The sequence below is a fragment of the Sinocyclocheilus grahami genome, unplaced genomic scaffold (assembly GCF_001515645.1).
Source record: "Sinocyclocheilus grahami isolate Dianchi unplaced genomic scaffold, SAMN03320097.WGS_v1.1 scaffold61.1, whole genome shotgun sequence".
Classification (NCBI taxonomy): domain Eukaryota; kingdom Metazoa; phylum Chordata; class Actinopteri; order Cypriniformes; family Cyprinidae; genus Sinocyclocheilus; species Sinocyclocheilus grahami.
Genome location: NW_015505240.1, coordinates 1996452 through 2012682, shown reverse-complemented (window position 1 = coordinate 2012682; position 16231 = coordinate 1996452). Strand labels below are relative to the sequence as shown.

The 16231-nt window shown below is 36.3% G+C and overlaps 1 protein-coding gene across 1 annotated transcript in view; it reads right to left on the bottom strand.

Moving 5' to 3' along the window:
- The window catches only part of arhgap24 (Rho GTPase activating protein 24), a 121728-nt gene extending 114500 nt beyond the window's left edge, over nt 1–7228 (bottom strand). Inside the window, exon 1 of the mRNA XM_016271235.1 lies at nt 6820–7228. The gene's annotated coding sequence lies outside the window, so the exon portion shown is untranslated. The remainder of the gene's footprint in view (nt 1–6819) is intronic.
- Nucleotides 7229–16231: the final 9003 nt, after the last annotated feature.

The following is a 16231-nucleotide window of genomic DNA, read 5'->3' as shown; positions in this document are numbered from 1 at the left end:
ATATATATAAAAAGCTTTAAATGTTCCGAATATAAAAATCAGTACTGCAAAACTTCTAAATATCAGGATTCTTATTCTGGAGAGAACCTGCCAAAATCACAAAAGGGTGTGAGAGACGTCTTTCTGCCAGTGTGCATGTACACAGTCAGGTAAAGGTTTGGGTTTGACTGTCACTGCTGTTTGACTGACACATGTGGCATATGAATTACGTGAGTATGAAGTCATAAGAGCTTTCTGTTTCCTTTCATCTTTAGATGTTTTAGAAGAATTAGAAAAAGTAGAAATGGTTCCACTTCCTATTTCTGTTCTCAACTCAGCCATCTACATTGTTTCATTTCAGTCATTTCAAAAGATCTAAAGGTGAAAGGCTACAGAAAGCCCTTATAACATCATACTCAATTAATTCATATGGAATTGTCATAAGGGCTGGCTTTCTGTTTCCTTTCAACTTTAGATGTTTCAGAAGAATTAGCAAAAGTAGAAATGGTTCCACTTCCTACATTGTAACTGATTTTTGTAATTTGAACAGTATTATACTGTAATTTGTACAGTAAGATACTGTAAAATGTGTATACAGTATTTTACTGTAAACCGCAAAGGATTATGGGAAAATATACGGTCACTACTGTATTTCCTCATTACTGTAAATCAATTTACAGTAGTGAGCTTGCCCGCGAAAAACTGACCAATGTCAAGGGAGTTCTTTTTTGACTGTTTGGTTGAAGTGGCTGTAAAAGGACAAAAGAGAAATGCATTTAAAACAGCATTCATCTGAAATAGAAATCTTTTGTAACATTCTAAATGTCTTTATCATCTTTTGATCAATTTAAAGCATCCTTGCTAAATAAAAGTAGTAATTTCTATCATTTCTTTCCCAAAGAAAAAAATTATAGTGACTATAGCTTTTGAATGGTATAGTGTATAATGTTACAAAAGCTTTTTATTTCAGATAAATGCTGATCTTTGGATCTTTCTATTCATCAAAGAATCCTGAAAAAAATTTACTCAACTGTTTTAAATATTGATTATAATATTAAAAAATGTTTATCAGCATATTAGAATGATTTCTGAAGGATTATGTGACAATTTGAACAGTATTATACTGTAATATGTACAGTAAGATACTGTAAAATGTGTATACAGTATTTTACTGTAAACCGCAAAGGATTATGGGAAAATATACGGTCACTACTGTATTTCCTCATTACTGTAAATCAATTTACAGTAGTGAGCTTGCCCGCGAAAAACTGACCAATGTCAAGGGAGTTCTTTTTTGACTGTTTGGTTGAAGTGGCTGTAAAAGGACAAAAGAGAAATGCATTTAAAACAGCATTCATCTGAAATAGAAATCTTTTGTAACATTCTAAATGTCTTTATCATCTTTTGATCAATTTAAAGCATCCTTGCTAAATAAAAGTAGTAATTTCTATCATTTCTTTCCCAAAGAAAAAAATTATAGTGACTATAGCTTTTGAATGGTATAGTGTATAATGTTACAAAAGCTTTTTATTTCAGATAAATGCTGATCTTTGGATCTTTCTATTCATCAAAGAATCCTGAAAAAAATTTACTCAACTGTTTTAAATATTGATTATAATATTAAAAAATGTTTATCAGCATATTAGAATGATTTCTGAAGGATTATGTGACACTGAAGACTGGAGTAATGATGCTGAAAATTCAGCTTTGATCACAGGAATAAATGACATTTTATCATATATTCAAATAGAACGCAGTTATTTTAAGTAGTAAAATATCACAATATTACTGCTTTTGCTGTATTTTGGATCAAATAAATGCAGGCTTGGTGAGCAGAAGAGACTTTAAAAACATAAAAAATCTTTGACTGGTAGTGTACTTGCCAACTTTTGCAAAGTTTTTGAAGTTATTTTAAGTAGTAAAATATCACAATATTACTGCTTTTGCTGTATTTTGGATCAAATAAATGCAGGCTTGGAGAGCAGAAGAGACTTTAAAAACATAAAAAATCTTTGACTTTGACTTTGACTTGCTTTTCAGTATGTGTATGTTTTTCCATGATACAAAGTCCCCAGGGGACTGTGGTGATGCCCTTTTTTTAAGCTAGTGCATCTGAGAGGTCAAGATTTGTAATTTGTACTTTTAAAAAGAAAATGTTCAACAATTAAAAATAATATTATCAGAACTAAAGCTCATGAGTTATTGTGTATGGCTGGGTATGGTAAAAACCATGGTTTACAGTGCAGTACCACAATTGGATTGTTTTTTACAGGTACATTTTTTTAAAACTAAATGAAAATAAACTCTACAGTACTGATACTGTAAATGAAAATACGTAATAATACTGTAAATAAAATACAGTAAAGACATTATTGTACTGTAAATGGAATTACAGTACTAATACTGTAAACATTTTTACAGTAAATTACTGGCATCCAGTTGCCAGTAAGTTACTGTAAAATTTACAGCAACCTATTTACAGTGTAGTTCTATTTTCGACTTCGAAAGTTTGAGGTCAGTAAGATTTGTTTTGGTTTGTTTTTTGTTTGTTTATTTTTTCAGCAAGAATGCATTCAATTGATCAAAAGTGACAGTAAAGACATTTAGAATGTTAAAAAGATTTGTTGGGAAAAAAGAAAAAAAAAAGAAATGCTGTTTCTTCAGCAGCAAATCAGCATATTATGATTTCTGAAGCATCATGTGACACTGAAGATTGGAGAAATGGCTACATTTAGAATGCATGCATTCATTTACACAACAACAGATTTTTGGGAGCCTGAAAACGCAAAAGTTCGATACCAGGTTTCAAAGTGCACAGTTTTGAAAACAATACCATTATTGTCTTCGTGTAAACTACAAAAACAATAATTTGTGAAAACGGTCATGCGCATGCATATTACGCGATCAGTCTATAGTTATGTGGGCAGGCACAGAGTGTTTCTTTACAAAGTGACATCGCCAACTACTGGCCTGGCATGCATAATACAGCGTTTTAGTCATTTTCACAGACGTGTATGAACGGATCATTTTGACAATGTTGTCATCTGAATGCAAAACTTTTCAAAAATGCAAAAGAAAAAAGTTCCATTCCATTAGTGCCATAAGAGGCTTTTAAAAACGTTAAAATCTTACCGACCCCAAATTTTTGAATGGAAATATATATATAAAATGTAAAGGTATATTTCAACCCAAAATAAATATTTTATCATCATTTACTCACCCTCATGATGTTTCAAACTGTGTCCAGGATGCCGTTTCACGTGCAATGAAAATAGATGGGCCATCAAGCTCCAAAACAGACAATAAAGTACCATAAAAGTAGTCAATGTGAGTAATTCACAGAAAAGTTGTTTTTCATTCGCTAAGTATTGATACACAAGATTTTATGTTCCCTTTGTGGCACTTTTTGTCTTGGAGCTTGACAGGCACAATCCCCATCCACTTTCATTGTACAGTTAATTCTTTCTGTAAATCTTAGAAGAGAAAGGGTTTTTAAATTGACATTAGGTTAAGTACATGATGACAGAAATGTTTGGGTGAAGTATATTGAGAAATGACAAAGGTCATACTGTATATCTGCCTCATTGTCACAAGTCAGATTCAAACTAACATAATGCCACATGTAAGGTTCTCGAGATATTAAATACTCCTCTTGCAGAATCCTTCTCACATCTGTGCAAAACCATGCATGTAGGCATATGACTGTCTGACTCAGTTGGGGAAATTTTAGCAGAAGTGGTTGGTAAGTCAATGGGCGTTGGCCTCGAGGCACCTCACTGGCTTTTTTGGTATCAAAAAGGGAAACAGAGTTGCTAAAAACAGAAAGTCTAGAAGCCAATTGTTAATTTAAGGATCATGATGATGATGGTGAGACTGCAACCACCTTCAGATTGGGATGGCTTTGGCTGTGTCCTTTCTCTAATTTGGCAGAATGACTAACTCCACTTCAATGGACCGCCTGACTGCAGTATATTTGTTTGAGGTTTGGACTGTTTAGACAAGTTAGACCGTATTCTTAGTCTCCATACCTTCACAACTAGGTGAGAAACTTTTGCCAAACCTAGAACTTTGCAGACCATAATTCAAGACAGTTGCCTTCCTTAGTGTATCCTTGAAGAAATTATGGCACAGCATTGGTTCCCAAAAACGCTGAATATGTGCTTGACAGCAACACTGTTCGTCATCGTTGCATAATCAACTGTTAAATTACACAAACATCTATTATTATAAATATTGTTAGTGAATAAGCCTGGGCAATCAAAAGAATACTATTTCATTATAAATTTCTTCCAAGCTGAAATGGTCCATGCCATGCAATTCACATTTATTTATTACGCCATACTTATCTTGTTTGTCAAAAATCATTTGAGTCTATTTTTATTTCTCCCTAACTCCAAACTTTGGATGTCCACCACAAACAAAGCTAAAACCTAACATGCTCTACTCTTGAATGGAAAAGGAGAACTACTTAGCTATTTTAACACTTCTGCTTCTTCAATTTTGAAACTATCCTTGGCTCTTAGAAATGGCGAATGTGAGATTGACTACAACACTCTTCTCGATTACTTCTTTATCAATTGATGAATTACTGCTGCCATAATTGCTTGCAAATCTACACAAACATCTATTTTAATAAATATTTTTAGTGAATACGACAGGAAAAAAGCTAAAATACACTCAAAAACAAAGGTTCCAAAAGGGTTTTCACATGCCATAGAAGAACCATTTTGGGTTCTCCAATATGGTTGGGCCGACAGATTATGTCATCGTCCATCGCCGATAACTGACAGACATTACCGACTCACTCTAGACATCATTTGATGCCAATTTGGTAGACATTGCACAACCCTAATTATCCAAAGAACCTTTCAGTGAACAGTTCTTAAAAGAACCATTTTTTTCTAAGTGTGAAGAATATTTGAATAATCTAAAGAACTGTTATCCACTGTAAAGAACCTTTTGTCCGATGAAAAAGTTTCATGGATGTTAAAGGTTCTTTATGGAGCCACTGATGCCAATAAAGGACCTTATTTTTAAGATTGCATAGCTGCAAAAGTGATGCAACTGTTTTGCTCTGACTTTGGTTGCTCCCAAACACCAGATGAGATGGTTTGCAGTCAGCGAGCTGCACACAATGCTTGAACGAGACAGAGACAGAGACAGACATGCCCGCATCACAAACACAATCACAGCACAGGGTCACGAATGGTTTGATGGAGAAAAATGAAGGAGATCAGTCCTCTAAATAGCCACAGTGATGTCGCTCTCTCCATACTGGCAAAATAACGTTCCTCCATCAACGTTAAAGCACCATAACGTGTGGTAATGAGGTTAGGAGATTGGATGAGGGTTAGGACCTCCAGAATGTTTTGAATATGATGTTACCCTTAAAAAAGACAAAAGACAAAACCCTAACATGTGAGACGTCTTTAAAATCTCACCTGTTTCTCCTAGATAACAAAATTTAATATTTAAAAACACACTGAAATTCAGCATAACCCATTCTGTTTGTGAATGTTCTTTTCCAGAGATCATCATTTTCTTACAGCGTCAGTGAGCTGACAGATTGTTGTTCATTCCTGCCTCTTCCTTTCATTAGTTTCTATCTGCATCTCCATCTACAGTACCTCTCCCCCTCTGCCGCTCTCCTCCACACCTCCTCTAACTCAATATAAACCTCAAATTGACTCCAGAAACTGCTGAGATAATTCAGTGTGAGCAGAGTTTATTAGTAAACAAAATGCTGCAAATTAGAGCTCTTGAATATCTCAATTGTTGTAGATAGGAATGGAAATAAAAGAAGAGCAAATGGCTTAAATACCCTGGTGTTTAAATGCCTCCTGAGGAAAAAGGCCCCAGTAATCTCATTTGTGTCTCCTTTAGAGTTTCATAGGAGATCTCAATCGCAAACTGTGCTCAGATTTGCCAAAGTCGTCGGCAAACAAAAGAAGAGATTTCGATAAGAACTCACACAACTTTCATCAAAATCTCCCAAGCTGAAATAGTCACATTTATTTATTACTCTCCGCTCGCTCTTACATGTCAACAATCATTTGAGTCTATTTTTATTTCTCCTTAAGAATATAAGGAGAAACATCTGAGACAAAGTACTTAAAACTGAGAACTCCAACCTCTGGGTGTCCACCACAAAGCTCAAATTAAAAATGCTGTACTTTTGGAGAACATCTGAGCTATTTTGAACACTTCTGCTTCTTCAATTTGTCAAATCTAGTAGACAACAGCTGTAGAAATATGAAACTAGCTTTGTCGAACAGTGAGGTCTGTGGAACTTATTAGAAAGGCATGTTTAAATATACTGTAGGTCGGTAGTTGACAAGTGATAAAATAGCACAAACTTTTCCATCTCAAGACGCAAGACAAAGTATATATATAATATTTGATTGTTTTAAAAAGATACCTATTGAATGATTATTAACATGTACTTTGTACATTAATAATCATTTAATAAGTATATTTCAATAAGTATATATTTTTAAAAGAATCAAATATTATTTAAAATAGTTTAAAATTTAGATTTTAGACTTTTAGAGACAGCAAGATGCTGCTTGACATTTCATGAAAAACCCAGATAGATAGATAAATAAATAAAAGAGGCAACTGCATCATACACATCCACACTGATTATGGTTCATTATGTGTTTCTATGGCTATGACCCACACATAGACAAAATCTCTGGAGCTGGATGACCTTTACATTACAGCCCAGGAAAAGGCAAAGCATACACACGCGCGCGCGTCTCACAACAGCAAAATAACCACATACACGCAGCCAACTTGTCATTAGCAACAGCCAAATGACTGTAAACAGACTATTATTACCTTAAAAACTGCTATCCAGAGAACGTCCGCAGAAATGCAGTGGGGAAAAAATGTCCAATAAACCCCAAAACGCATCCAGTGCGTGACTCAGACTGGTACAGGATTCACTGTGATCCAAAATTAAATCCCGAACGCGACCCTGTCCAATACAAGTGCATTACTGAGTCAAACAGACCGGTTAAAAGTCTACAGCTGCAAGCCTCCATGGGGCAGCCGCGAGCCGACAACAGCAGAGCTGTCATAAACTTTTCCCCTCACTGCTCGCACCATCTGCATTGGGGTCTCTGGGGGGGAAACGACAGCCTCCGTTTGCTCTCAGGACGGCCACGGGGGGCGTACACACTTTTGAGACAGTCCTCACACACTACAAGAGCCTTGCAGATACACGCACACGGACAAGACTGCGACATGAGAGTGAGGGAGAGCGAGAGAGCGTGGGCGCGTGAGCGTGTTTGAGGAAGTGTATCGAGAGGAGGAGAGATCCTAACACCTCACACACAAACTCCCTGAACGGTTCAGATTGCACACACACTCGCAGTGACAGTCCTCACATGCCCCGTTTGGCAGCCAAAACGGTAGTGTCTTTTTTGGACTTTAAGTGCTCTATTGTATTGTCAGTGTTTTCATAAGCTTTTGGTTTAGAAATGTCTGCACGTGCGATCCAGAGTCGTTCACATGCAACTCACGCAGGTGTTAAACTTTGCCTAATAGACTTTCTATATCGCTGGCAATTGATGGATGGATTTGCTATTTTGTATTTTTTTTTAAGTGTGAAGTGACGTGACGTGTGGCCAGGTATGGTTACCCATGCTAGGAATTAGTGCTCTGCATTTAACCCATCCTAAGCAGTGTTGGGGAAAGTTACTTTTAAAAGTAATGCATTACAATATTGCGTTACTCCATAAAAAGTAACTAATTACGTTACTTTTTATGAAAAGTAATGTGTTACGTTACTTTTGCGTTACTTTTAAAATCTGGACAGGAGTTGCTTGTTTGTTTTTAAAATAAAAAATCATATTTTTGCCAAATATAAAAAGCCTTTTCACACCAGAAGTGAAATGAATAAGCCTCAGGCTGAAGGGAAAGTAAATATACATCCGTACAGTAGAATGCAGAAGAAGAAATTTCAACACACTTAAAAAAAAGACACACGAATGTTCGTCTAGAGTAATTTTTGCTTATTAGTACGGTTGAACTGGATCATCGAAGGTCAGAAGCAAAGACATTGCTTAATAGAATGGGATTAAATACATAAAGGATATTTGTGTTGTTTAACATTTAATTATTGCAGGTTTGCGTCATATTCTGAGTTGCATTATTTTTATTCATTTTGAGGAATACTAAATCGGTTTCGTTTTTTTTTTGTGAGTGAGATGAATTAATGCATATTCATATTTATTTTAGAACTACAGTAACATCTGATTTCTCTCAACATGGGGACAGCAGAGCTGTCAATCAATAAATTGAAGGGAAAAAAAGTAACTTGCGTTACTTATTTGAAAAAGTAACTCAGATATTCTCTTGTAAATTAAAAAGTAATGCGTTACTTTACTAGTTACTTGAAAAAAGTAATCTGATTACGTAACTCGCGTTACTTGTAATGCAACACTGATCCTAAGTGCACACACACAGCAGTGAACACACACACACACCGTGAACACACACCCGGAGCAGTGGGCAGCCATTTATGCTGTGGCGCCCGGGGAGTAGTTGGGGGTTTGGTGCCTTGCTCAAGGGCACCTCGGTCGGGGTACTGAAGATGGGAGAGAGCGCTGTACGTTCACTCCCCCCCCCCACCTACAATTCCTGCCGGACCTTTGGGTTACGAGTCCGACTCTCTAACCATGAGGCCACGACTTCCGAGTACATTTCAAACTAAATAGATTGTAAGTAAATATCCACTTAATCCAGCAAACGTTTTGTTCACTTTGTTCACTTTGTTCTACAATTAAACAAAAATGAAAATCCCCCTCTAACTTATGTAATGTAAAAATTTGTTTAATTCTCATTTTATATATAAAATTAAATCTTGAATCTAATGAGAGCCACCATAATAATGTCAACTAACTAATAATGGTAACTAACTAATTAAAATGTGTATCTAAAATGTGCTTTAGCAGAATGAAAATAATATCAGTGTTCAGTAAAAAAAAGAATAATAATAACTGGGCATTTATTTATGCAAACAGTTCTTTAATTTAAAAAGTATTTTGGCTCAATCAGATTTTGTTTTGACTGAATCTGATCAAAGCTTACTCTAAATTGCTTTGGTTCAATTAAAGTATAGAATTTTTCCAGAAAAGTCCCTACAGTTTATGACTAAACGAGACTCTTTTTAGTATTCCAGCTGAATCAGGGCTTGATCTGTCTGTCATATAGTGGCACTTCAAACAGACGTCTAACATCAGACACCCAACTGCATTCCTGAGCATCGCTTTTCATGACTTCCTTATCAAACCATCAGACATATTGTTGCAATAGGGTGGAGCTCCACAATGATTTCAACAAAAAAATGTCTTTGGGATAAGAACATGTATGCAAATGTAAGTGCCGCTGTAATCCAAGTTGGGAAAACAATGTCAGTGCTGAAAATTGCATGTAAAAGCGAGGTTAAATCAAGTGCCGTGTAAGAAGGTTATCTTTAAAGGGGTCCTATTATGCTCTTTTACAAAGTCTTGATTTTGTTTTGGGGGTGTACTAGAACATGCTCTCATGCTTGGTGGTTCGAAAAACACATTATTTTTCACATAATTTACATTATTAAAATACCCTTCTGACCAGTCTGGCACAAGCGGCTCGATTAGTTCCGGCTTTGATGAAGGTCCGCCTTCCGAAAAACAAAATGTGTTGTGATTGGTTAGCTGTCCCAGTGCGTTGTGATTGGCGAACAGCTTAGACGGTGTTTCAGTACTGCAACGCCCCTTGCTCCGCTCAACAAAAGCTTTTGGCGAATCCGGCAGGCACTGTACTCCCTCATGTTGTGGAAGCTGTCCTCAGTAAAATGCGCAAGTTGGGGTTATAATGCTCAGGAACAGAGTTAAAAAATGATTTGCAACCACTGTTTCCTGACATCATTCGCTTTTCGGAAGCCTAAACAAAGACACGGAGGTGAAAAAAACAGCGTTTCAGGCGGTCGCGCACCGGACGAGAAGCGCAGCGTCGCGCCACGTCTTTAAAATTCAAATACTTTATTTTCAATGAGTGTAGGCACACCGGCGGCGCCGTTTGGCGTCTGTCCGCGGCGCCCAGCTGTACTTGTAAGAATTGTTCTAGACATGCCGAAAATGTGAAGCTACAGCACAGCAGCTCTTCTTCTTCGTTTTCGCTGATGCACTAACTCTGCAGCAGCACTTCTTCTTCATCGTCTCGTCTGATGCACTCACTCAACCAAGCGTTCTAACCACAACCTCGCCCTTCCCCACCCCCCAACCATTCGAATTTCTGTAGGTGGGAATTCTTTGTAATGATATTCCAATGAGCCGCTTTGTGATATCACAAAGCCCGGAAAACAAACGCTGTAGTCCAAACGAGCCGTTCGTTGTAGTTCTTGAAAGGGGATTTTTAAAAAACGAAATATCTCCCTTTGGAGTGGACTTTCAGATTTGTAACTTTCTAGATCTTTTTTTATGCCCAAACATACACACTACACACTGACTAAAATTTAAAAAGTGAAAAAGCATAATAGGACCCCTTTAAATTAAACCCAGTGGCCAAATATTGTGCGGACAGAGAGTGTGTATGTAAGATTATTATATGATGTGGTCAACTGGAAATTGAATGTTGGGTGATGCTCTTGTCTGATTCTTTTTATCAATTTTCTGTACATTACAAGAACGTAAAAGTGAGCATTCTTTGATTCTAGAAACTTTAAATGCTTCTGTTGATCAGGACAGAATGCTTTTCTTTAGCTTGAGCTGGTTGTTTAAACTGTAGTGTTTTTTCGTTGTTACTTTCGACAAAATTGCTTTGACAAAATTACAGTTTCAAGTGGATAGAGTCGGGCAGGAGGAGAGAGATGTGTGTGAAGGAGAGGGAGGGTTTGACGACTGTTGCATGCTTTATTACTGCTGGTGTGAGTAGTTGAGTTTTTACAGCTTTGAGACTGATGGCTGCCTCTGTATAACTGTGTAAGATGGTCGCTCAGCCCATCGTCTTTACACAGGACTTGCATACTGTATGTACCATAAACATGAATATTCATAGAAAAAAATCTATATGATGTAGAGCGGGCTTTTGAATATGCTTTATATTAAGTCTTTGTACAGCACTGATGATCAGTTCTTTTTATAGAACATAATGGGTCAATGAATTTGGATCCAATGGGATCTGAATTTGAATTTGGGTGTGGATCTGAGTCTAGATTAAAATGTGGATTTGAAAGTGAATCTGGATCTGAACATAGTTTTGGATTGGGTTTTTGACTTTGATCTGGGTGTAGATTTAGAAGTGTATTTAAATCTGAATTTGGATCTTTTTGGGGGTCTGGATCTGGGTCTAGATTTGAATGTGGATTTCTATTTGAATTAGGATTTGGAGCTTTGAATATAGTTTTGGGTCTGGATCTGGGAGTAGATTTAAATATGGATTTGAATCTGGATCTGAACATAGTTCTGCATCTGGATCTGGGTGCATATTTAAATGTGGATTTGAATTTGGATCTGAACACAGATTTGTATCTGGTTTGGGTCTGGAACTGGATCTAGATTTAAATGTGGATATGTGTTTGAATTTGAATCTGGATCTGAATGAATTCTGATTGATGTCAGGCCTTTGAATATGGTTTTGGATCTGGATCTGGGTAAAGATTTAGATATGGATTTTAATCTGGGTTTGGGTATGTAATGATTTAAAAGTAAAACAGCATATTAAAGATTTCAGCATCTAGAAAACCTTATGTATTCCAACAGTAAAAAGTAGTAGAAATAGCTAAACATTCACTTGTGAGTTTGATAAATTTACCCTTTGTGAATACTCTACCTCAATGGATAAATATCCATATTATGATTGCAGTAATTAAAAATATTAACCTTTTTCTGTATCTAGTTGGAGATCTGCCCCTGTGTGCCATCCACTCAAGAGGTTCCAGATCTCTATGTCATAATTGATCACTGTGGTTACGTTGGGCAGCCATGCTAGATGGAGTGCAGAAGTCACCCACTGTGCAACAGCTGCTGATATTCTATTTCCCCCAATGCACAAGGAGAGACCGAGGTCACAGCGCTTACTGGGATCATCAAATTGTTGCCGTGGTGACCGAACATTGGAAAGTCTGACTCATAATGGAAGGTTTGAATTTTTGAACTTTCAAAGCACAAAGATTCATTATTTATTGAACACCATTTGTACTCGTTAGACTCTTGGCTATATTAAGAGACACTCAATTTTGACAATGAGTCTCTGGGGTGCCCTCTAGTGTTATGAAAAATATGCTTCTATAAATGCAAAAGAAAAAACATTGCTAAAAGTGTACTCATTCTTAGGCCATCCAAGATGTAGATGAGATGTTGATTGTTTCTTTAGTGGATAAGAGAAAAGATTTGGAGAAATGATTTACATCATTTGCTCACCAATGGATCCTCTTCAGTGAATGGGTGCCGTCAGTATGAGACTCAAAACAGCTGATAAAAATATAACAAAAATCCACAAGTAATCCACACAACTCAATCAGATAATGTCTTGTGAAGCAAAGAAGTTGCATGTTGGTACAAAAAAAAAAAAAATCCATCAAGGCATTTTAACTTTAAACTGTTGCTTCTAGACAAAATACCAGTCCATAATCCATAATAACACTTCCTCCAGTGAAAAACTCCATCCCCTGTTGTCCTCTCACATCAAAATCCACCAACATATTTGTTTAGAACTGTTGGACTGTTTTCGCTTTCTAAAAGGTGCTTGATCTGTGCATATGTCTCTCCTGTTTCAGACGAGACATCTTTTTCACTGGAGAATGCAATAATATGGACTTTTAGCTGGAAGCAATGGTTTGAAGTTGAAAACTGTCTTGAAATGCCTGAAGTCGTGTGGATTACTTGTGGATTATTGTGATGTTTTTATCAGCTGTTTGGACTCTTCATTCTGACAGCACCCATTCACTGCTGATCCATTGGTGAGTAAGTGATGTAATGCTACATTTCTCCAAATCTGTTCCGTTGAGGAAGCAAATATATAGAGTGTAATAAAATAAACACTTAAATGTGTATTTTGGATATTTTCTTTCCACTGGTTACTAGTTACTAGTCTATCAAGCCATTAATAAGTTTGTTCTCCCTTTGTGCGCTCATAGAGATATCCCATGGGTCTTTTCTACTCACTGAGCTGTACATTAATCCAGCACAACGGCTCTATAAAAAGAACCAGACCTGCAGAGAGAGAACTTCACCAGGCTCATTTGAGGTGGGTGATGTGTCCAGAACAGTTAGTCAGGTTCGATCTCCTCTCTGTGTTTGTGGATGGATGGGGGAAGGCAGGCAAATGCATAGCATGTTTGTTCAGGGCATGTGTCTTTGTAATTGGACGCTAAAATAATAGATGCTTTCCTGCTTCTAGTCAGGCATAAAAGACCAACAGCTGGGCTGACGTAAGTATGGTTGTTCACCATTTGGAATTAAAGAATCCCTTTTAAATTCCATTTCATTTGCTTTTTGACTGATTTTTTTTTTTAACAATGTGGTTGATAATTTGTGGAGGTGTATAGAAAAATGTAAATATACTTTGAATGATAAAATTAAAATATTTATATGTGTGTGTGTGTGTATGTATGTATGTATGTATGTATGTATGTATGTGTGTCCAGAACAGTTAGTCAGGTTCGATCTCCTCTCTGTGTTTGTGGATGGATGGGGGAAGGCAGGCAAATGCATAGCATGTTTGTTCAGGGCATGTGTCTTTGTAATTGGACGCTAAAATAATAGATGCTTTCCTGCTTCTAGTCAGGCATAAAAGACCAACAGCTGGGCTGACGTAAGTAGGGTTGTTCACCATTTGGAATTAAAGAATCCCTTTTAAATTCCAGTTCATTTGCTTTTTGACTGATTTTTTTTTTTTAACAATGTGGTTGACAATTTGTGGAGGTGTATAGAAAAATGTAAATATACTTTGAATGATAAAATTAAAATATTTATATGTGTGTGTGTGTATGTATGTATGTATATATATTGTGGCAGCATTTAACAGTATTCCACATATCAGCCATATATATAGTTAAAATAATAATTATATATAATATATTATAATTTTGATTAGATTATACCTATTGTTGCATGAACACATCCTATAATTGATTAGTCTGGCAGTCACATATTGTCTTAAATCAGAACAATATAATTATATATAATAATATAGCCATAATTAGTTCAAATATTGATAAAATAAAATTTGTTAAATTTTGTTTAATTGCAAAACTTGTGTTAGTAAAACATTTTGTTAAAATTCTGAACTTTTGCAAACACAGACATTTAGACAAATAATTTTACAGAGAAAAGTTCCAGATCAGAGACCATGATGTCCAAGTCTGAGTATGATTTTTCCCTGTATCTTGAAAAACAGTTTTTCCTTATAAAATAACAAATATGAGACCTTGTTGATGTACATCTATAAGCATCTGTTCCACCGGCTGTAAACATCACAAATCGTGTTGCTATTCCCAAGTGCAAATGTTTTGCTGCATGTGCGTGTCTCTCCGAAGATTTGTCCTCCATTTCACACAGACTCTGAGCCCCAGGGCAGTAACCTTACCGTCATTGTGATGGGACGGTCACCGACGTGCACAGAGTTGATGTCATGTCAGGTCAGGGGTCACAGCAGATCCTTATAAATTGTTCTGGGTAACACTAGGGAACAGACTGCTGAGAACAGAACTCCTGAGAGATGTTTGTCCCTGCGAGATGAACCTCCATGTTTACCCAAGCTGGGAGTAGAGAGGAATCTGCTTGTGTGGTGATAGTTTCAGTGTTGACACATTCCACAGTTGCTGAGCTCTCTAATGCCCTGACACACAAAGTAGATGGTAGACTCCATCTTTGCTGGGGTTTTGAATGGTAAAGTTTTAAAAAGGATAAAATAAATGTGTTCTTATTCATTTAACATCAAGTAAGATAGCTTTTTAAGGTTAAAAAAATTTAAAAAGGTCCCAATACAGAACCTTGAGGGTCACCAGTGTTTCACACCCTAGAACAACATCATAGGATAACTAGATGAACTTGTATATGAATCTTGTTCTGATTTAAGACAATATGTGACTGCCAGACTAATCAATTATAGGATGTGTTCATGCAACAATAGGTATAATCTAATCAAAATTATAAGATTAGTCAAGAATAAGTAAAAATGTCCAATATTTTCCACTAAAACGTCATTAATTAAACATATTTTCTGTAAAATGGGTTGTTATGAATAGGCTAATTATGTAATAAATTATTATTTAATAAGTTTTACATTGATTAGCCCAAGAAAGCCTACTATGTTTTTATTTCAGACATATTTGCGGTCATTTGTTTTGTGTGGTTATATGCAGTTGTTCATTATTCATTTATTTTACCATAGTGAATAAGCAGAGGGCTGCTTCACGACCAATATGAAACGTCCGTGTGACTGCAATCAGTTGAAATCAGTTTCTGACATTTATTTCCAGACTACAAGTGTGAACATTGAACCTGGGTTGGCATAAAGGACTCTAACGTCAAAGTTTAGAGTTAATTTCCAATGAATAATTCAACTAATCAGGATTTACAGGGGTTTTGAGGTGTCTTAAGAAAGGATCTGGTCTGGAGTCAGTTTAAAGTGATCCACTGACAGGCCAGGCATGTTGGGACAAGCATGGGGCTTAAGTATGAAAGCCAAGGGGTTTGCTCACACTGACAGGTGCTGTCAGGGGTCATCAACCTCTGTTGGTTTTATGACTGCCTTACTTTGAGTGTTTCAAAAGTGTTGCTGATCAAAAAAACGATTTAGTAGCAATTTCTGTTGAGCAGATGTCCCCCAAAATCTGTGCAGAAAATGCAAAAAAATTCCATCTGGGCATCATAAAAAAGAAAAAGACGACAATTTAAAAATGAAAAGGACAAGCACATTTTCCATACATGTAACATCCTGCTTCATGGAAATTGTGCAATGATTTTACATACAACAAACAAAAACAGGGCTGCGATATGAAATTGTACATTACCAGAAAGTTGTCATAATTAGTCATGCCAGGCTTCCTAATAATTTATTAAATTAACTGCACCCCATTTTTTCTCTCTCTCTCTAGCATTAAACAAATAATTATTAATCATTATAAATAATAATGTTGGTTCTATAGGCCTACTATTTGTCTGAACTCTTTAGGAAAAAAATTAAGGTGAGGAATGAAATTATAAATCATATTTCTTGGACATTAGTGCCCCCCTGTGACGAGAAGGGAAATGACTCACGA